The sequence below is a fragment of the Chrysemys picta genome, chromosome 10 (assembly GCF_011386835.1).
Source record: "Chrysemys picta bellii isolate R12L10 chromosome 10, ASM1138683v2, whole genome shotgun sequence".
NCBI lineage: Eukaryota > Metazoa > Chordata > Testudines > Emydidae > Chrysemys > Chrysemys picta.
In genome coordinates, this window is record NC_088800.1 from 15,196,509 (window position 1) to 15,218,681 (window position 22,173).

At 48.4% G+C, this 22,173-nt stretch overlaps 1 long non-coding RNA gene and 1 other non-coding gene across 2 annotated transcripts in view; both read left to right on the forward strand.

Moving 5' to 3' along the window:
- The first annotated feature begins 6 nt into the window (after positions 1 to 6).
- On the forward strand, positions 7 to 79 carry TRNAR-UCG (transfer RNA arginine (anticodon UCG)). The gene has a single exon. It is a non-coding gene; the product is annotated as a tRNA-Arg (tRNA).
- A 20,316-nt stretch (positions 80 to 20,395) lies between these two features.
- The window catches only part of LOC101941938 (uncharacterized), a 66,494-nt gene continuing 64,716 nt past the window's right edge, over positions 20,396 to 22,173 (forward strand). Inside the window, exon 1 of the long non-coding RNA XR_508410.4 lies at positions 20,396 to 20,595. This is a non-coding gene — a long non-coding RNA (uncharacterized LOC101941938). The remainder of the gene's footprint in view (positions 20,596 to 22,173) is intronic.

The window sequence follows — 22,173 nt, forward strand, 5'->3', positions numbered from 1 at the left end:
GAAGGTGGCCGCGTGGCCTAATGGATAAGGCGTCTGACTTCGGATCAGAAGATTGCAGGTTCGAGTCCTGCCGCGGTCGCAAGTTGGTAGGCCAAGTGGGCTGAAATGAATTTTTATAAATATATTTATAAACCCCCTATTTTAAAGTGGGAGAAAAAGGAAAGAATTCCAGAGCAATGTCCACAGGGCAAAGCCCAGACCGGAGGAGTGAACACGAACCCAGTGCTGATGCAAAAATCACCTAGCCAGTGATAGCAGTTAATGTTTATATTTATTTTTATTTCATATTAAAGAGCTATAATTGTATATGTATTTGTTTTCAAAACGTTTCAGATTATTTTTGAACCATCTGGGTGAAATTGCAATAATAGTAATAATGAATTAATAATTGTAGCTAATAAGATCCTGGAGAGTGTATCCCAAAACACAGAAGAATATTCCATAATGCAGGGGTAGGCAATCTATGGCACATGTGCCAAAGGCAGCACGCGAGCTGATTTTCAGTGGCACTCACACTGCCCGGGTCCTGGCCACTGGTCCGGGGGAGCTCTGCATTTTAATTTAATTTTAAATGAAGCTTCTTAAACATTTTAAAAACCTTATTTACTTTGCATACAACAATAGTTTAGTTATATATTATAGACTTATAGAAAGAGACCTTCTAAGGACGTTAAAATGTATTACTGGCACGCAAAACCTGAAAGTGAATAAATGAAGACTCGGCACACCACTTCTGAAAGGTTGCCAACCCCTGCCATAATGAATCCCATAGGGATGCCACAGCAGATCCTGACTCAGTGCATGAGTGGGAGAATATTCCAGAACAAGGCCTGTTGAAAATATAGAGCCTTGATCCTGCAAACAGTTATGCATATACTTAACTTTACTGCCCGGAGAAGCCCAATTGATTTCCATGAGGTTACTCACAGTAATAAAGTTAACCATGCTTGCAAGTGTTGCAGGATCTGGGTTTATGGCTGTACATTCCAGACCATGTCTTATTATGAGGATGTATGAGTGTCTGTTTCAAAGTCAACACATCATACTGGGCATTCCAGTTACCCTCTCCTGCAGAGTTTCTCAAACTTGGGACACCGCTTGTTTAGGGAAAGCCCCTGGTGGGCCGGGACGGTTTGTTTATCTGCCGCGTCCACAGGTCTGGCCGATCGCGGCTCCCACTGGCCGTGGTTCGCTGCTCCAGGCCAATGGGAGCTGCTGGAAGCGGCATGGGCCGAGGGACATACTGGCCGCCGCTTCCAGTAGCCCCCATTGGCCTGGAGCAGCGAACCGCAGCCAATGGGAGCTGCGCTCGGCTGGACCTGCGGATGCAGCAGGTAAACAAACTAGCCCGGCCCGCCAGGGGCTTTCCCTGCACAAGCGGCATCCCAAGTTTGGGAAACACTGCTCTACAGCAATGCATAAATGGATATAAAACACTGTATATTATTTTAAAATATATGTGTGAATATTCAGGAGAAACATAGTATCCCCAAGTTCCATTCTTGTTCACCCTCTTTGCAATTCATTCTTCACCCTTTTTTGTCAGGGTACAGTATTTCTCACACGTACACACATGCTGAATGCAACATTCTTGACTTTTCATTTTCCATCCTGTGTCCTGCAGCCACCTCAGGCATGTCTAGGTATTTGCCAGTGCATACATTTTTTTTTTCTTAGTAGTCTTTTGAAGAGGAGATGTTTCAGGATGATCGTATTTGATTATCTAAAGATCTACAGACAGTTACTTGTCTCCAGCGTGGATGCAAAATGACCCAGTATCAAGAAAAAAATTATAAACCAGTCCAGCTGCTCCTTATCCATCACATCCAACCATAGGACAGCATTTTTTTTTTTTTTTTTTTTTTTTTTTTTTTTTTTTTACACACACATCTCAACTTGCTAAAGCCCAAATGTGGGACAAAGACCGTGGCAGTAGAGACAGTGTAAATTACTAGACTCCAGGATGCAGAATTTTAAAACACATAGTTTATTAACAGACACTTACAACGTAATAGTTGGGAAAATCTAAAATAATGGACAATGTGTTAAACAAAGATCAGCATTCCTGCCCCCAGAAATCTTACACACTAAGGCTCAGATCCTCAAAAGTATCTAGGCACCTAACTCCCATAAGCTAGACACCTAAACATATTTGAGATTTAGGGCCCAAGGCCCTGATCCTGCAAGCTGTTCTGCACAGACAGACCCTTATGCCTACTCAGAGCGCCACTGAATTGACGGAACACTAAAAAGGCACAGGTCCCACCTTTGTGGAATAGCTTTCAGGACTGGAGCCTAAATTCTCTCAGATTATAGCCTGACTCAAGCATCACGTAATGCCTAGCTCTTAAAGTAAGAACCACACACCTGCATGCAATTAGCCAGAATTAATCACCCACATAGTAAAACACATGAGCAGCGGAAGCTAACAGTTTCTATAAGGGGGAGAAACAGCAACTAATTGGCTAACAGAGTAATACTGCTGCCAGCCTGCCACCTTTTTCCTGCCCCTTAGGTCAGTTTGTTCCCTTATAAAGGCTACATTGGGGGGGGAAGGAAGCCTGGTAAGGGAAAAGATGTGAGCAGGGCTGGCCTAGCCTATGAAAAGTGTGTTTTAGAGAAGTGGTAAATCACTTTAATGCTATTTTTACTTGTGCTAGCTGTGAAAGCAAATGTGTATACAGCATATTGTTAAATGTTATGGTGCTTATCTACTAAGGCAGTGGTTCTCAAACTGGGGGTTGGGACCCCAAAGTGGTCATGACCCCATTTTAATAGGGTTGCTAGGGCTGGCTTAGAGTTGCCTGAGCCCAGACTCCTGGGGCTAAAGCCTAAGGGATTCAACCCTAGGTGGCAGGGCTGGGTTACAGGCCCACTGCCTGGGGATGAAGCCTTTGGGCTTTGGTGCCCCCTTCCCCTGCCTGGGGTGGTGGGCTCAGGCTTTGGTCCCCCCTTCTGGGGTCATGTAGTAATTTTTGTTGTCAGAAGGGGGTTGTGGCGCAATGAAGCGTGAGAACCCCTGTACTAAGGTAACAAGCATTATTAAAATACCAGAGAGAATTTTTCACAAGAGAGTCATGATCCTGTTTGCTCAGAGAATATATTATCTGAGTTTTTATGGAGTGGTGGTGCTTAAATGAGCCAAACAAGAGTCTGCCTGAATATTCGTGCATCTGTTGTGCAATGTGGTGGTGCTTGAACATAGAAGAGTCAGTACTCATGCCACAAACCTCTTCCAAAGCTGGAAGTAGAGACTACCAGGCTTGTGCAGGCTGGATGTATCCTTCCTGAGGGTGAAAAGGAGGATGGCTGGCAATAAAAACCAGGTGAGAGTGGTGTCTGTGGTTAGGACTCTCTTTAAAACAGATCATGGTTCTAAAGTTGTAAGTGTAAGGCTTGTATAAGCACAACCAACCCCACCAGAAGTTGCTGGAGGAGCGGGGTGGGATGTGAGATGCCTCTGAGTATTAGCGCTCCCTAGTTTGGCCATAAATACCCAAAAAATCCGGTTCCCTTTTAGGTTTAAAATCTGGCCATAAGTGTCACCATGAGAGCTGCTGAATGCTCTTGACAGCCTGGTCTTTCTTTAGTTAGCCCTAGGTGTGCATTTGGGGAAGTGTGGGGTGAGGGTTGGCCCCTGTGCTGAGAGCTCTCTTGATTATCTAGCTCTCAGGAGGAAACTGAAGGGTATGGGAGCAGATAGTAACTGGTCAACGTGTTGCTAACTTATCTAGCCAGCACATGGGGTGACCTAACGGGGCTGCCATTGGGAAAGGTCAGCATTCACTTTGCTGAGGTGAAAGTGGAGCCAAACAAAGTGCAACTTACACTAATGGGTCATATGCTTTGTGGCTTCTGTCAGTGGAGCACATTGCACTCCCAGGGACTCCTTGTGTTCTTTCACTCCCCAATTCATCCCCTTCCCTCTCTAGACTGGCAGCAGTGTTCCGAAGTTAGTGTGTTACAGACACAGACCAACTGAGGTTGAGTTGTGTTAGATCTCCCCTCACTCGGCCAACAACTAACTTGGTGCACTTGGGCTGTACAATGAACAAGGTTTGAACTATGCAGCTGTCTAAACAAGGTTTCTATTGCATTCAAACTACAATGGGGAAGCTTTATGAAACACATCTTAAAACTCCCCACTTCCCACGGAGGTTTAGCATAGGCTGTGTTGACATAGGCTTCCCCACTGTTATTTGTGAAAATAACCAGTTCACATCCCCTGAAGGGTGTATTATTAATTACTGACAATTCACCAGTAAGTGATTGCCACCTCTGAGTTACACAAACTCACAAAGGGACAGGCTCAAATAATTTGGCTTAAATGGGGCTGATTTTATTAATGTCTCACTAAACTTGCCCAGTTTTGCTTAAAATTGGTATTAAACATCCCCTTCAAATGTATGCAGATGCCTTGTGCTAGTGCATGAGAGCCAGAAACTGACTAGGCTGACCAAACAGAAGGGAAACCTGTAAGGGTGGAAACAAGTGAGACCTGACCTCTGACATGGTCTTGGTTTTGATAACTAAGTGCTAGCACAGGAATGAAGGTAGTGATTAAAATGTTTAAACTGGCCCTTCCCTTTATCACCAAAATCTGTACAGTTAATGAAAATAGGTCTAGAGTCCTCGAGCAGATAGGTGGCTTTGTGGTATGTGAATTCTTCTGGGGAACACATCCTTTCTCTCTGCCTTTTACTTAAAGCTTCCTACTTTCCCTGTATTTGCTTATGCAAATCTAGAACAAAGAAATCTACAGCAAGGTATTCAACCAGTGAGGAAACTCTGCTAGTGATCCGCAGGAGGTTCCTGGCTTTCCTGTGTCTGGTTTCATAGGCGTGTGCAGCCTATTTCATTAGGGTGTGCGCCCAGGGAGCCCTGCCCTAGTCCCGCTCCCATCCACTCCCTCCTACTTCCTGCCCCCTTACTTCCCCCCTCAGAACCTCCCAATCCCCCCTGCTCCTTGTCCCCCCCCCCGACTACCCCCTCCTGGGACCCCTGCCCCTAACTGCCCCCCAGGACTCCACCCCCTACCTAAGCCTCCCTGCTCCTTGTCCCCTGACTTGCCTGTCTCCTGACTGCCCCGATCCTTATCCACACCCCTGCCCCTAGACAGACCCCCAGGACTCCCACACCTATTCAACTGCTCCCCACCCCCTGACAGGACCCCCAGAACTCCCAACCCATACAAACCCCCTGCTCCCTGCCTCCCCCAACCCCTCTCCACACTCCTGACTGCCCCACCCCAGAACTCCTGACTCATCCAACCCCTCCCAGCTCCTTGTTCCCTGACCACCCCCTCCAGAGACCCCCCCCAGGACCCTCCTTGCTCCCTGTCCCCTGACTGCCCTGACCCCTATCCACCCCCCCCCCGAGAGACCCCAGCACTCACCGGCCCCATCCAATCCCCCCTGCTCCCTGACTGCCCCCTCCAGAAACCCCCCCACCGCTAACCACCACCACCCCCTGGGTTCCCACCCCCTATCCAACCCACCCTGGTTCCTGACTGCCCCCACCCCTTATCCAACCCCCCTGGCCCCGGACCCCTTACCATCAGATGAGGCTGCTAGCCTTCCTGTGGAGCCAAACACTGCCCCACAGGAGCGCACAGCTCCGGCCCCCAGAGCACTGCGCGCAGCAGCATGGCTCCAGGGGAGGAGGGAACATGTCTGCCTCACCGCAGAGCCAAACGCTGCCCTGCGGGAGTGCGCAGCTCTGGCCCCCATAGCGCTGCACGAGCGGCAGCATAGCTCCAGGGGAGGGAGGGAGGGAGGAAGGCCGGGGAGGGGCCGGCGGCTTGCTGCGCTCGGCCGGGCGCTCCGGCCCGGGAGCGTGGACCCCGCGGCTTGCCGCGATGGGGAGTGGAGCCATTTGCCCACCCCTGCATTAGGGTGTGCCTGGGCACACCCGGCACACCCCGTGCGCATGGCCGTGTCTGGTTTATGTGCTCTCGAGTCTGCGGTAGCTGCAAGTCTGTCTGAATTGTTCCCCTTTAAGCTTCAAAGGCTCCTGATGCTGCTGCATTGCTGGGTCATGCTGCTGGGTGGCACATCTTGGCTTACTTCTCAGACTCTGGCACTACACTTGATAAATGGATTGATTAAATTGTCAAGCAGTCTTGCAGTGGCTCATGAGTGTGGGTACCAACCTCAGGGAAGACTGTTAGAAACCAGGCCACAAACCCCAGATTGGTTCTATACGTAGCGCTATACTTAGATTTCAACAACCAATTTTCAAGTGTACGCTCCTCAGGCACTATAACAGCCTAAACGTGGGGTCACAGACAGTCCCATGGGGTACTCTGATCTGTCTTGCCACTCAGGTGAGCCTACCATTGTGATAGATGGTCTCTTACACCAAAGATCACAGCAATATTCAGGTTACTTACTCTGGGTCAATTACATTTTTGATCTCACACCAAAGACTATCCTTGTAGCCAACCCTATAATAAATTATCTGAAGATTCCTTATATTGGAAATGGAAACTAGAGAGTTATTTACAAGGTTAAAGAAGGTAAACATATGCACACAAATTACTTCCAGTCTTCAATTAAAAAAAAAATAGAAGCTTCTATAATCAAGCTTTATATTTCCTTTTAGGGCTAACCCAGACTAAGCACTGGGGATCTTTTGCTAAGTAATCCTTTTCCCTCAGAGTCAAGCAGCATGAAGATACAATTCCTCCTCTTATGGGGGGTTTTACCCTCCCTGCTTCTAGTTGGAAACTCAGCTGTTGAGAGGAATTCACTTGTACATCTCTTCTTAATGGGGTAGGGGGTAAGCAATCAGTAAAGTCTTTCATCCTTTTTGATGTTCCACACTAATTGATCTGATGCCGATGGGCCTTCCTTGTGGGGCAGAATAACACTTTCTGTTGGAGGCCACCATTTCACACTAATGTCTCTCGCCTTTCTGGTGACTTACAGAAGCTTACAATGCAAATGCTCAAATATTACCTTATGAGATGGGATACAGATGCTATAAGGGAGACCAACGCATGCAGAAATGTACAGACATTGAATAAAATCTAAACACTGAGCATATTCCTAAAATAGGGATTAGAATTCTAACAATACTAATACAGAGGAGCCCGACTGACTCCAGCTATGTATTTGTCCATGTTTGTTTGAGATGTGGGGGCTAGGGGGGTCTTGGCATGAGCCGGCACCTGGTCTGCCAGCGTCACACCAGTTTCCACTGCAGCCATGCCAAGTGAGCATATTGGCTGGTATGAGCCACTGAGAAAGCAAGTGACAGTGTGGGACAGGAAGGTGAACCCTCTGGCTACCTGGCTAAATAGCTGCCTGTCCTGTCTGTTGGGTTGGGTCAGAATCAGGTTAGAAGCTAGACTAGGGGTCGGCAACCTTTGGCATGTGGCTCGCCAGGGTAAGCACCCTGGCGGGCCGAGCCGGTTTGTTTACTTGCCGTGTCCACAGGTTCTGCCGATCACGGGTTCCACTAGCTGCGGTTCGCCGCTCCAGGCCAATGGGAGCTGCTGGAAGTGGCGCGGGCCGAGGGATGTACTGGCTGCCGCTTCCAGCAGCTCCCATTGGCCTGGGACGGCCAGTGGGAGCCGCGATCGGCCGAACCTGTGGACACAGCAGGTAAACAAACCGGCCCAGCCCGCCAGGGCGCTTACCCTGGTGAGCCGCATGCCAAAGGTTGTTGACCCCTGAGCTAGACCATAAGATCACCTGGCCACTGGAGTTTGAGACAGGGACCAATGAAAACTGATCAGAGGTTTGTGCAAGTATTGAGTTAGTAGTAATTCTAGCATAATCTACATGGCCTAGTTAAGTGTACAATGTATGCATGTGTTTATATATTTTTAACTCCCCTAACCTTTCTCTCTAGAGTATAAACTCCTTAGTAAAAGGAGCATGATCCCTGTCCTGTTTTGGGGAATGCAGTGCTGGTGCTGGACGTAGACCCTGGAGATTTCCTGAGGCTAAAATACAGGAAGAGACTACATAAATCTGCATGCTGAATTGAAAATGACTAAGGTTGTGTTAGACTCAGCTGAACCTAGTGCAGAGCTAGGTGGTGTGGCCAGACTCCAGCCTATGTATGCGGGGGGGGGGGGCACTTTGTGGAAAAAGTAGAATGAGGAAAAGAGTAAGTATCTTTGGTCTCCTCCGTCACATCACAACCTACATCATCTGGTTCCGCCTCCTGACTCTTGTAGCATTCAGGAAATGGATTCCCAACAGGGTGACTTGCCACTTCGCAAAAAGTCACTTGAATTTTCTCTTGCAGCAAAAGTGAAAGGAAACATTTCCAGCTATCCTCAAGGTGATAGGACACTCCAAACTATTGGAGGGGGAGGGATAGCTCAGTGGTTTGAGCATTGGCCTGCTAAACCCAGGGTTGTGAGTTCAATCCTCGAGGGGGCCATTTAGGGAACTGAGGTAAAAATCTGTCTGGGGATTGGTCCCCCTTTGAGCAGGGGGCTGGACTAGATGACCTCCTGAGGTCCCTTCCAGCCCTGATAGTCTATGATTCTATGATAGTCTATGATTCTATTGACTCTCAGTCTCTGCCTTCTGAGCTTGACTCTTGCAAGAGGCTTGAGCTTTGGGATCTTAAATCCTTTACCTAATTTAGCCTTCAAGTAACTGACTGGCCAACAAAGTGATTGTAGAATGAGGAAACAACCATTGTGCCGTCTAACTTGTCTTAAATGTATGCAATGGATTCCTTGGTTGCAATGCCCATACACATTGGGCAAGACTACCCTCCATCTCTGCATGCTTATTTCCCACAGACGACTGGCATTTGCGTTAGTGGCAAAGGCATAGTGGATGTGTGTGCCCTGCAGAGCGATGGAACACAGAATTCCAGTGTGCTTTCCAAGTAGCTTCACAGATGCATTCACCAAAACTCTTCCGCAGCACAAAACTGAACGACTTTGCCACCCACCAGGTGGCAGTCTAGACTACTCTTTAGTTTTTTAAATAAGTACTGAACAGCAGGTTCTGAGTCTCTGACATCTGGCACTTGAGAATGTGTGTGTGTGGGGGGGGGGTTAAACCTGTGACCTGGGAAACTATACTGAAAATACACATAACACGTGATTGAGGTGGGTCCTCTGTCATAGCCAATGTAGGTAAAATAAATGGTTAAAAACCTTACGTTAATTCAACATTAAAGAGCTGCTAGAGACAAAAAGTGGCTACATATTGTACCACTTCAATCACCAGGCTGATCCCTGTGGGGCTGGGCTTATCATAGTTCAGACTTCAGTAACAAATAATTACTTCTGTCAGACTCTCAAAACAAACACTGCCCTCCTACATGGACCTGGAGTTCATTCTGGTTCATGCACCATCAATTGTTAAATGCCAGTTGTAGGAGCAAATTTGACCCTAGACTGGGGTTGTACGATAGGTTTACAGAGGTGGTGCTGCTGCTTGCAGAAGTTGGCTTTTAGAGTCTTACTGATGCTGATGCCCAATCCAGAAAGAATCAGACTTCGTTTCCCAAATTCCAGGTTGAGTCTGCAGGGTTGGCAACAAGGAAAAATAATCTTGTAACTTGTAAACTTGACCTAAATTCTATGGCTGTGAACCATGGAATACCACCAAGTGTCTCGGCTACTGCAGCATTGGTCACAAAAGCGTTGCTGGCAAGTCAAGCGAAAGCTGAAATATTCTTAACAACACTGATTCAGCCAACATGTCTGGCCACGTAGGGTACCAGGTAGACTGCTATGGCCCTGCTGTGAGTTAAGCATTGCAAGAAATATCTAGTAGTGTTGACTCTGGCTTTTAAACATGTAAACTTAGCTCTCCTCATCTTCTCCATCCATTCAGATTAATCACAATTGCAAAATATTCCCCTTTGGCTTGTTTGGTGGGGGGAGTCTATGTAACTCATGTCTGAACAGGTCAGGCTAGGATCTGACTTCACAATAAGCAACACATGGGTGGGGTGGGGTGTCTTGAAATGACAACAGCAGGAGAAAGGGCCCTTGAATGGCCGGAATGGAGCACCAGCTTGCACCAGAGGGGAGGCAGGAATTGAGCCCCTCTGACATCCAAGCCCATAACCTTCAAGCTGGGCAGGGTTATGAATGGTTCTTCCCAGCATCCCTGTGTGGAGTGAAAGACATGCTGCCTCCGTGTGGATGGAGTGGACTATCTAGAATATTAAAATCTCTGGGAGCTCCCTACTGAGCAGGCTTTTATCCACGTTGTGTTACGGTGATGTGAGCAAGCTCAATAGCGAGTCTTAAATCCTTACACACGCTAATATAATATAAACTTCTCCTTGTTGAGGATTAGCCACATGCCAAGTTCAGGGTTACTTTTAACTGTAGTGTTGAATAAGCAATGGAACAGGAGATCTTCAAGACCATCTGTCCTGTTGACTATCCATGGTACTCTTGAAAATGTGACACTTCACTTCCACTACTCAGACTGCTGAATGGGCTTCTCCAAACTTTACAAAAGTGAAACTGGGAGATTCATTGGTAAAAGCTGCTCTCAAATCGGCCAGTGAAATATTATTGGGATGGGAGGCTGTTCTTTGGATACTGACTGTAAATGTGGTGCTTTAGAGAGCTTAATCAGCTGGCTCTAAAGCCGAAGCCAACTTCACCAAAGCAAAGCTACTGGGGGAAGTCTCAGACTTCTGAGTTGTCAACATGTGAACCTTGACTCTTGCCTTTCTCTTTCAGTGCTCAGAGTTCTGAACTGCACCACTTCAGTATTTGCACCATGAAGCATAAGTAACACCGGAGCACCTTGGAGACCAATAATACCCTGAAGCACTAATGGCACAGCTTGGTGCTCTAGAGTTCCAGTGAAGCCACAGACTATCCCAGACACAATTTCTCATAGAAACATTCATTGCATGACTTGGCATGAACCAGTATGGCTCAAACTACTTTCTCCTCTTTGCCAACAGGGTCTTGTCAATGACCTTGGAAAACACCATTCTTTAGACATGACACCATGATGTGCTGGAGAGCAGGAAAGATCCTGGCGTTAAAGTAGAACACAATGTTGTTGTGTGTGGAGGGGAATCCCCTGGATATCAAATCTGATGGGGTCCCTTGGCCAATGTTTGTAAGACATTTCTGCTATATAGGAATAAGACAGCTGGAACATCGGCTTGGGTTGTTTTCTCAGACACACACAGGCAGTTTGCAGAATGCAAGAATGAGGGGTCAGAATCTCCAACATCTAACTCATTCACTGGGAGCAAACAATGACTAACTGTGTATTTATCTCCTAACTTTAGCTTCCGTATATGGACCAGCCCTTCCAAGATCTATGCTCGTGTCCTTTAAGTTGCGCACTCCTATATTACATCTTAACTACTATTGCTCCTATCAATGAAAATGGAGTTAGATTGATTTTTTAAAAATAATTAGGAGTTGTGTGAAATTTTTCATGATTGCACTTGAAAGCTTCCCTTCTGGCACTTTGTATAATCTCTCTGCAGCCAGCCTGAACTGAAGTGTGAGGAATGAGGATTGAGGGGAGGAGAGTAATGGGTATATTCTCCCCCCCCCAAAGTAATACTTTCAATTCTGTCCTGCCACCAGCCTTCTCAGGCTGGGGAAATGGAGCCCCCATACATGGTACTGAACTCAATGCATAGTTTTTCAAGCCTGATTCACTCCTCCTCCCTCCTCCCCAAATGGGCCACTCAAAATAAGTTGGAGGCAGGGGCTAGCACTCCCCAAAGTGGAGTCATTTGGCTTGTCCCGGTATACTTTGTCCTTCACTTCTGCCCTGTGGGTTTGTGGTATGCGCTGGTTGGGGAAAGGAGCTCACCAACTAAGCACCAATGACTAACTCTCTCTGACATGAATGAGGCTAGAAGCTCTTTAAAAGAACAGTCTAAGACTGGACTGAAAGGGCCTGCACTGTTGGGCCTGGGGATATGCTGGGAGCCTGAGAGTAAGGGGGAGGCTTGAGTCTCCCTTACAAATTGTTGGGGGGAGGGGAGAGGGAGGACCTCCCCAGTGCCCCAGGAGCTGCCAGTTGCAGCCAGGAGAGGAATGCCCAGGGAGGGAGGCAGTACTGTGGGATGTGAAAGTGGAGAAATGAAGAGTAGCCTGCCAAGGGGAGAAGGCAAGCAGGAAGTGGAGAATCACTGTCCATGGGGGGAAGAGAAGCAAGCCACTGGGAAGTGTCTGAAGGGGAAGAAGAACAGCCTGAGGGAGGTGGGGGAACACAGAGCATAAAGAAAAGGGTTCAACTCCTAGTCTAGAAAGACATATTGGTCAGTAAAGAGCTTAAATATGAAACGTTCCTGATAACCTTCTTCCAGGCAGGCCTGCGTCTGCCATAGTGCGCCCCCTGGTGGCTTTGGGCGGTAGATTTCTGGCCAAACTCAAAAACAACTGAAGACTTTGATTAGGTTTTAAGGGGGAAGAGATGACTCACCTGGCTGTTGGGTAGAGACTGCTAGGGAAAAACTAAGCTCCGGGGAGAAATATGTGGGGAAGCTGAGTCTTGTCTGCAAGGAGTCTGATGACAAAGTGAGTTTTATGCAGTGTTGTTGGTCCCGGGATATTGGAGAGACAAGGTGGCTGAGGTCATATCTTTGATTGCACCGACTTCTGTTGGTGAGAGACAACCCTTCCAGCTTATGCTGAGCTCTTCTTCAGGTCTGGTTTCAAAGCCGCTGTGGCAGTCTTGCTATGTTTAATACTGCAAGCCATCTGTGTTGTTAAAGCACTCAAGTTTGTGTGTTCTGATTCTTTATTTAACCAGACGATCATAAATACCTTAAATGTGTGTATAAGAGAAAGCAATGGGAGGGGAAGGTGGCTCTGGCTGGCCTAAGTGTGAGTACAGCTGCTGTTTCTAAAATTTCTGGCTGAAGTTCTCCCTTTCCCCTGTACTACACCCGACCTCCTGATCCCCGCGCCTCCTACCATGTAACTGGGCTGGGAGGGTGTCAACTAGGAGCAGTATGTTTCTTGGGGGGCGCTGTAGCTCCATGCAGTGTAGTGACGGCTTGTGTGGGAATGGCTCGGTATTGCACGCTGCGCTGGGGCTAGTATGTTAGAAGAAACGCGACTACTGGGCGATGCATGTGGTATTCTGACATTTGGGGTATTTTAAGAACAAGTAATAGTGAGGAGAGGCCTGACTCCAGCGGCGTGAGATACTGACTCTGCAGGTCTCTTATTTCCACACGTCCTATGCTGGCACTCACCCTAGAGAGGGCGATAACGGTTTCCCAAGCAAGACGCAAACACGTGAAACAATAGACTGAGCTCTGTATTCCAGTAACGACTCTGGGCCTGGAAATACCCCCGCCGGTAACAATGCCCAGCGTGGCTCTGGGCTAGCAAGCTAGGGCTGCAGCGCAACGCCGGCCGCGATGGGTTTCCTTATCTCGATGGTGTAGAGTAGAGCTCGGGGAAGGGCAGGTTCTTCGAGTCGCGGGGCTCTTGCCTTCCTTACAGGCGGTGCTGGTATTCCGGGCAAACCGCGCCTCACCGCCAGCGTTTACACGTGTGATGCCCCATCCAGCGCGCTGAGTCACAGCTCGGCAGGGCCCCTGGCTGGGTGCGGCGTGAGGCGCTGCGGGGAAGGGTGAGCCGGTCTCCTTTGGGGCCGCTCGCTAGAAACCCCCAGGTGCAGCGTCTGCAGCCACAAGCCCCGGGGCTCGGAGGAAAAAGCAGGTCAAGTCTCTGCCCCGCTCTCTCCACCGATTGGCCTGGGCCAGTCCTTGCGCGTCCCCCCGGCCCCGGTTCCTGGGCGCCGGCTGCTTGGCCAGTGCATGGGAACGGGCCAGCGAGGGGCCCTGGCGGGCAGCGCTAACTGGGAACGGAGCGCAATGGGCTGCCCACCCCTGGACTACACTGCCAGCCCGGGGCGGAGGTTCCTCACGCCGGGGTCTCTGCTGGAGAAGCCGAGGGGGGCTGGAGAGTTCAGGGCCGGGGGTGTGGCTGGCAAGGGCGCCTGGCGTGAGAGGGGCGCCTCGGGGCCCGGGCGTGCAGACCCCTTCCCTCGGCTGCTTCCAAGCGGCCCTGTAGCCCCGCGGTGCGCCCGGGCCCGGCAGCGTCTGGTGCCGCCTGTTTGCCGGCTCTGCTCCCTGCGCTCCGCTCCAGATGCCTCGCCCCAGTGACGCCAGGGCAGGTGCCCTGCGCCCTCCACCCCGTGCCCCTTGGAGCCCTGGTCAGGGTCAGCAACAGGAGACGGGGTAGCCCCCGTTGGCAGCTCCCTCTGCAGTGTCCTCCTGCTTGTGGGACAGCTGGGGGCAGCCTCTGCTCTGAGCTCCCTCTGCGGCCAACTTCCCTTCCATCGCTCCAGCGGGGGCCTTGGCAGGCTGCGGCGAGGCCCTTCCCCGCTCAGTGCATCTGTGCACGGGAAGGGCAGGGCTCCAGGCCCGGAGGCCAGAGTGTGATCCCCTGCGCCCCTAAGGATTCAGACTGCTGCCTGTGGGCCGCCCCTGAAGCATTGGGGGTGGGGAAGCCGGACCTTGTGTGTATGGATGGGATCGGGGACGCCCCCGAGGGCAGAAGATGCGCTTGGCGTCGGTATCACGGACTAAGCCCTGTCTGGTCCCTACTCGGCCTTTTCTCTAGCCCGTGCTATGTCCTTAATTGAGCACGGGGTGGGGTGTTCGCTTCCCCGCCGCGTCCTCTGCAGCCGAGCTTTGTTGCACTAGCCGGAAAGGGCCCGGCGATGACCTAGGAGCGTGGCCAAGGGGCTGGGGTCACTCGCACACTCAACCCGGACTGGACTAGCGATCCCTGGTTCCTGCAGCTGCTGTCAGGGGCTGAGGAGATCAGCAGCCTGGCCATGCTGAATAGCTAGGGGAGCCCACGCCGCCTTCTTCCCCCGAGGGCTGTGCGAGGGACTGCTGCCCCCAGGTCAGGGGCAGGCTTTCACCAGGGCTGCTCGGGCTCGGGGCCAGGAGGCTGCTCCGGGGGAGTTATAGACCCCATAGGCCAAGCGGTGAGCCAGCTCTGGGGAGTGACTCTCTGCGGCGGAGGAAACTAGGCGGGATTTGTGCCTTTCTTCACAGCAGAGCACTTGGGGGCAGATCTAACCTGCCTGGAACGTGTCGGCCTTTGCACGGGGGTAGATCTTGTTCTCGCCACGTTGTGCAGGTGGTTTTCCTCCTTCACCCGCAGAGGTAGGAGCGACGGGAGTACTAGTCCTGGCTCAGCCCTCTGGGTTCCAGTGGGGCCTTGAAGTTCAGAGGACTCCCTGTCACCCCCACCCCACCGCACCTCTTCCAGTGACCCTCCCTCAGCCAGTCCCCTCTTAAGCACAATATGGAGAGGCTGGGACTGTGCACCTGTGGGATTTGACTTCTTCCTTGTTTTTATTTTGCGTATGTTCCCGAAGAACTTGGAATAAAATCCCAGAGCACCAGGGCTTTGCTGAGCGCCCTTCCCCGCCCCCCCCCCCCGGCCATTTAGTTTATACTAGATTCCCTTTAGCAGGTGCCAGATGGAAATGCAAAGCCTGCTTTGAGTTCTCACGATGCCTGAGAAAATACAGATTTTCTACCTATCCGGTGCTACAACATGTATTGGGATTGCGTTTTCTTCAGGCAGGCGAAGGGCACTCGTGAGGTCTATCAGCTCTCTCACTGAGGATTAAAGACACAATCCAGATCCTTTGCGATGGTTAGATTGATCAGAAACTGTTCTGTAATATTGCTTGGGTTTTTTTAATGTCGTACTGTTTTGTTACCAGCAAACTGACAACAATCGATTTTTGTGGACAATATTTGATCTTAAATTACATTTTAACAGCAAGCAGCAGTCATATTTAGTTTTATACTTCCTACTCCATATACCCCCTTAAATCACCCAACTCTCTGCCATTTCTAGTTAATTAAAAACGATACATTTTAATAAACATACCTGGCAATATTCTCTGCTCTGTATTTGAGATACGAACTAGAGGCCCTCCCATAAATGTGCTTCACCTATAAGCTACCTCTAGACTGGTTTAAACCTTATAGACTCCAAGATTTCGATTATCTGAGAACTTGGAAAAGTTGTGTCAGATAGGTTGAAATAATTGTTTCCAATATCCGGTCTCCTACACTAAAACTGAACGAATGAAGCAGATACAAATGTAAAACTTGCATTAAAGAGAAATTATGTCCATTTTCAGCTTAAAATTCATTTGTAAGATGTTTTCAGGGGTCTCTCTCTCCTCTGTCCATCTGAGAATCAAGTTCTTCCTACTTCTAGTACTGGGATTAAAGAAAAAACGAAATTCACAACTGCAAAATACGTGCACGTTAATTTTTATCTATATATCTATATCCACACACAATATTTTGTTAGTGTCATTAACTTGGTAAAAACATCCCCCAACCTCAGTCCAATGAACATTCCTTCAGTCAAACCCTATGGCAACAAATAAAATCATCCCGATGATACAAGAGCAGCAGCATTTAATTTATGTCTTAATTCATGGGGAGGGGAAAAATATAATTCATTGACAAGCTGTCTGCGGTTTAAACCAAAAGCAGCATAAACAGCAGACAAGCCCAGAATCGAAACCTGTGTTTTCAGTAACAATATTATTATTATTATGACAAGAAGTTTTAATGCAACAAGCGCGAACCATCTCAAAGAGGGGATTTTAACACTATAGATTTGACAAATAAGATTGGAATGAAACAGTTCTATAAATTGCATCTCTACTCCTGGTCTTACATACATTTCAGCTCCAAAATGGGCCACTAAGTGTCGCTGTTGTCCACAGCAGCTCTGACAGTTCCACTCAAAACAAAATAGGTTTCATTAGGCTTTAGCGTCAAATGCAACCCTAGCTCACACTCTTTAAAAGAAAATACAAAAATTATCGTCAAATTATCCAGATTTTTACTTCTATTTGCAATACACGCATTTAACAAACTCTATAATATTTCTTCACGTTTTATTTTTTATGAGGGCTTGATGTTTTAATTTTGCAATAGCATCGGACTCTCATAGGAGACCGATTTAAAGTATAAAAGGGAAACCAATGAATTTTGTGTCATAAAAATCCTAGCAGCGATAACGTCTCCTATATTTGACACGTGTTTGTGTATGTAATATAGATATAAATATTGTCCATAATGTCTCACACCCTGTATATATACATCTCTAGCGGACGTTGTGTAGGATTCAAACACAAAGATGCCGTGTGTAATGTTTGTCACGTTTAGTTCTATATCTATAGACTGGTGTAATACATTTTATACAAGAAGTGCAGCGTTAACTTGATAGATTAAATAAAAAAGACGTTTTTCTTCTTCAGCACCTTTAGCACAATCCCAAAGTGTGTCAAATTTTCAGCCCTACAGTTAAAGAAAACAACTTTTTATCGTTGGCTGGTTTCTTTTATTTTTCTTTTTAATAGTGTGGTCTTTGTTTTGATATTCCGGGAAATTGAAATTTACATATTTTTTTTTCTGATATTTTTACATGGGGGGATCGATGTATTATTCCCCCCCCCCCATTTTGTTCGTTAATGGAAACTATCGTGCGTTGAAAGAAAGGGAGACAGATTTATTTGTTCATTGCAAAATCCCTCTGAACATTGCAAAACGTGAGCCATTCTTTATGGCGGAGTTTTTCCATTAAAAATAACGCATTCCTTATACAATACCAACGCTCACGATTTTGGATTAAAATATTGTCTTTATTTTACATCCGAGCACATTACAGTATCATTGAATGTTTTTTTAAAGAAACTGTCTCGAGCACAACTCAGTTCGAAAATCAAAACGGGGCTTTTTGTAGTGTAAAAATTAAAGCCATTCTAATGCCAACCCTTCCAGAACATCACACTCAGTGTTACACCGGGAACGAAAAAAAGAAACCCACCCACAACGGTTTATTCCCCAAATGAAATGCCCCTTTGAAATCTAAATATATTTTTTAAGGAAGGGGGGATTCATCGGGTCTGTGCCTCTCCACAACAGCTGCCGATTGAAGCCAGAACCCCCCAGTGCTATCAACAACTGTCCAAGCTCTTCCTTTCCCCCCCTCTTTTTGGAAGAAGTAAACAAGCATGTTACCTTAACATGATCGCAATAAACAGGCCAGACAATGGGGACACGGGGACTTTGCTTAACCTCGCATGTCCTTCTTCATTGAGATAGACCGGACCCGCATTGTTAGCATCCTGCTTCAGAGGGAAAAGAACAAAATCTAAAGGTCAGGGGTCAAGGACTTTCCCATTCTTCTCTCGTTTATTTCTCTGCCCTTTTCACTCAGGGGATCATAAAGAGGTCGCCTGGTGGCACAGAAGGGCTCCCGTGGATTCCTTTACTTGAAATGAGGGTGTCTGTGAGCAAATACATCCGATCTCTAGCTGGATCCGAAGCTAGAGACCCAGAGATCGATAGATCCACACACAGCTTGCACCTCTCTCTATATAATAGCATATTAACATTATGCATTTTCTCTGTGTATACATGTGCTCCAATATCACCCTGCCTACTGCACGGCAAAGGGCAACTTATCATGCCATGGACCTTTTTATTTCAAAACAAAGGGAGAAGACTGAATAAGGCCCCGGCACTATTATAAATGGTGGGCCAGGTTTGAATTTCAACTTGCCTCCTTCTAATATACTAGTAAGATTAAACAAAAATATCCACGTGTATTTAATGGGTTATCGATAGAAAAACGAATCTGTCTAGAAGAGAATTGCCCGTAAAATAGTAGGGGGAAGAGACATTTTAAAATGTACTTTTTCTGGGGCTGATGGCACCGCCTAATGTGAATGTTTTTGGTGGTTTATTCGGTTATTTTATCTATTCCGCAGGCGGCCAGGTCGTATCCAAAATACCATTTTGGGAATATTGTACGGATCCCTTCAATTTCGACTGTAAGATATGAATACACCGAGCAAATCCTTTATTAAATAAGCTCAAGATGGGCATGTGCAAAATGGATGGACTGGTGGGTAATATAGTTACACGCTGCAAGGCTAAATATATGAACCGCGGGCATACAGATTAACTTGTGTGTAACTAGATAGATGTAGGGAGAGAATCTGGTACTATAGTGTGTGTGTCACACACGCGGGAAAGAGAGACGTGTTGGAGAAAGATTCTCGGCACAGCCTAAACTCGGACCAGGGCGCTAGAAATGTCGGTGTCCTCCCCAACTATCCTCAGCTCACCAGGTTTAGGAAATGATACTGCAGCGAGCGCATCGGGGGAAAGGCTGCGCGCCCAGTGCCTGCTGCTGCTTTGCAAAAGGAAATAAACGCCAGGCAAAGAGAGGCTTTCCAGGGCAGGCTTTCCACTTTCTGCAGGGGAAAGTGCCCAGGGAATCGGAGCTCAGGGAGGGAAGCGGCTGCGCCCAGGAAAGTCAGAACGTAGCGAGCAGGTGTCCGAGTGCCCGGCCTGGAGCTCCCGGCCAGCTCCAGGGGATGCGGGGCCGAGCAGTGTCCTGGGTGGTGCCTCTTACCGGGGGGCCGAGAAACCGAAAAATGCAGCATCGGACAACCGGGGATGGGACCCGAGGGACTCCCCGTTTGTCCCCCAGCTGCCCGGGCATTTGTGGCTCCCCTACTAGCAGAGAGAGTGTGGATCCCTTAGCCCCCGCAATCCGCCGAGCTCCCGTCGCAGCGCTGGGCAGAGTCCTCAGCCCGGGCTGGTCCATCGCTTAGCAGGGCTGATGGCCGGGCAGGCTCCCCCCCCCCCCCCCCCACGCCCTGGCTGAAGGGACGCCAGGTTGTTTGGAAACAAACCCTGGAGGAGTCAATTCCGCCTGGCGATCGGTCTTTCTAGGTTCTGCAAATGCTGCTTGTCCGGGTACGTCCGCGTCCCCTTTCCCTTTCCATCTCCCGCGAACCGGCACCGGTTCCCAGCCGACTCCAGAGCCACAGGCCGGCCTGCCTGTAACAGAGTGGGATTTACAGGTAGTCCCCTGGATCTCACCATAGAGCGCCCATAGAATTCAGCTCGGATACAAGTTTTCGCCCTCTCCCCCCTGCCCTGCCTTTCGAACCACTAGGCTCGGGGAAAGTTTCCTAGGCGAGAGAGAGCCCGCACGCCAGGCCCCCGGCTCGCTCTGCCCTGGCTGCCAGTGTCTCTCCTGTGTGCAGCTCGGCGTGCGGTTCGTCCCCATCTTCCTCTCTTTCCAAGAGCAAACTTTAACCCAGGTGGGCATCGCAGCCATTCTCTTCTCCACCCTTTTAAAAATCATTTCGCACGCCCCCCCCCCGCCTGTCTCTCCCCATCACACGAGAAGCCAAGGGGAAGAGTTTACAGAATTTCTTTTCTTTCTCTCTCTCTCTCTTTTTTTTTCCAGGGGCAGAGGCATAGGAGAGCTGGAACTGCCAACGCGTTTTATAGGTGACGTATGGGCCTACGTGGGGAGCCTGTGCCCAAGTGCCACATCTTATAGGCTTTTTCTCCTGAAATGACATCTCCCTGCAGTTCTCACCCCCCCTTTCAGTCTGAAAAAGCAGCCCCCTTTTTCTGCTCAGGAGATAAGCCCCAGAGCTCCAGAAGTGCAGAGAGGGAGCGAGGGGAGGAAGCTCAGACTAGATGTGTGTGTGTGTGGGGGAGACCCTCCCTTTTGGGGCTCAGGGCTAGCCGAGGAAGCCAGGCGGCGAGGCGAGAGGCTGGGCATCAGGTGGACACCCCAAGGTAAGACACCTCTCACATTTGGATGCGTTTCTTAAAGGGTAGGCGGCAGCTATTAATGTCCTCGGCTAATGACCTGCAAACTCGGTGCCTTCTGTGGCCCCGGGTGAAAGGCTCTTTAATTGGGTTTGATTAAAGGGGAAAGAGGGAGGGAAAATGCCCAACAGCCCAACTGTACCGCAGCCCCCTAGAACGCCTCCTTCAGCTGCAGGTCCCGGGTTTCGGGGGGGTTTGTTTGCCAGCTTGAAAAAAAACCACCCAGAAGCGCGTGCGTGTGTTTAAAGTCTTTTAAGGCTGCTGATTGTCTTTCCCCTAGTGATGGAGTTCGGGTTATCCCCGATCTCCCTTTACAAAGGCGTTCACACTCTGGAGACACCCTTGTCCATGTTTGTTTTGGTCCGGGATCTGTTTCTTTTGGCTCACTGTAAACCGATGCTCTGCAGGCGCGTGCATATATAATCTATGTTACATTGCCCTGGGTAGTAACTGTTCATTCCCTCCAGAAAGGACTGGGATACGCAGCAAATAAGCCCTGCTCCCCAGCCTTGCACTAATTTCGGTGTGTGCCTGCCTAAATGCATTCAAGCTCGGCTTGGCAATAGGCTCTCTCAATAGAGCCCCAGTGTGACCTGAACAAAGAATTTGAAAGTAGTTAAATTGCAGGACACGTCCGCTGCCTGGGTGCTTGAATTTTTTTTTTAAAAGGAGAAAAGGAAAGGAGAGAGACTTTTCTTTGGGCTGGTGAGAAAATGCTCAGGGTAAAAGTTGGTTTGGCGTCTTCATTTCAGCGGCAATGGAGCAGAGCTAATTCAATAGGAAACGGGGGGATTTTTTAATGAAAAGACCGCCAGGGTTACAACAAAGTTAAGCTCTTGTGAATTAATTATTAGGGCAAATAAACTTTGAAGGGGGGGGGCTTTAGCGTGAAGGGGTGCGACTTATTGTTATTTTAATGTTTAATGACAATGCAATGCGATTTCGACCTAGACTGAGCAAAGGGATTTCTGGCAATTCCAGGGAAGATGTATGGATAAATAATCTAATAACTGATTTAGAATCAAATACTGTAAAATCCAGAGAGCTTTGATTTCTGTTCGCCATGTCATCTGCCTGATTTCTTATGGCAACTTTCAGCTGCAAAAATCTAAAGGCATTCCGGGTGAGGAGTTGTTTTGTTGTAGATAGCCTGTTTATTTAATATCATATCAAACAAAATAATACAGTGTATGGTATCTCCACTGGGTTTAAAATAATTGTTTCAAGGCTAGGAAAGAGCTAGGAGGCAACACAAATAGGGAATGGGCAACTGGCTGGAAAGATTTTTAAATACAAATCAAAGCAAGCTGTAATGCAGGAAATCTAGGGAAAGGGAGCAAGATAATGCAGAGGGAAAGGTTGTTTAAGGATAGTGTTTTTTAAAAGAAGGTTGCATGACAAAATTAAAGGAGGAAGAGAATGACAGAAAGAGAAATGGGAGAGAAGGAAGAGAAGGAAAGGAAAAGAGGAAAGGAGAAATGGAAATGAAGAGGGAAACAGCGAAGGAGAAATTAAAGCGCCTTTTTATATCCCCCAAGAATAAAA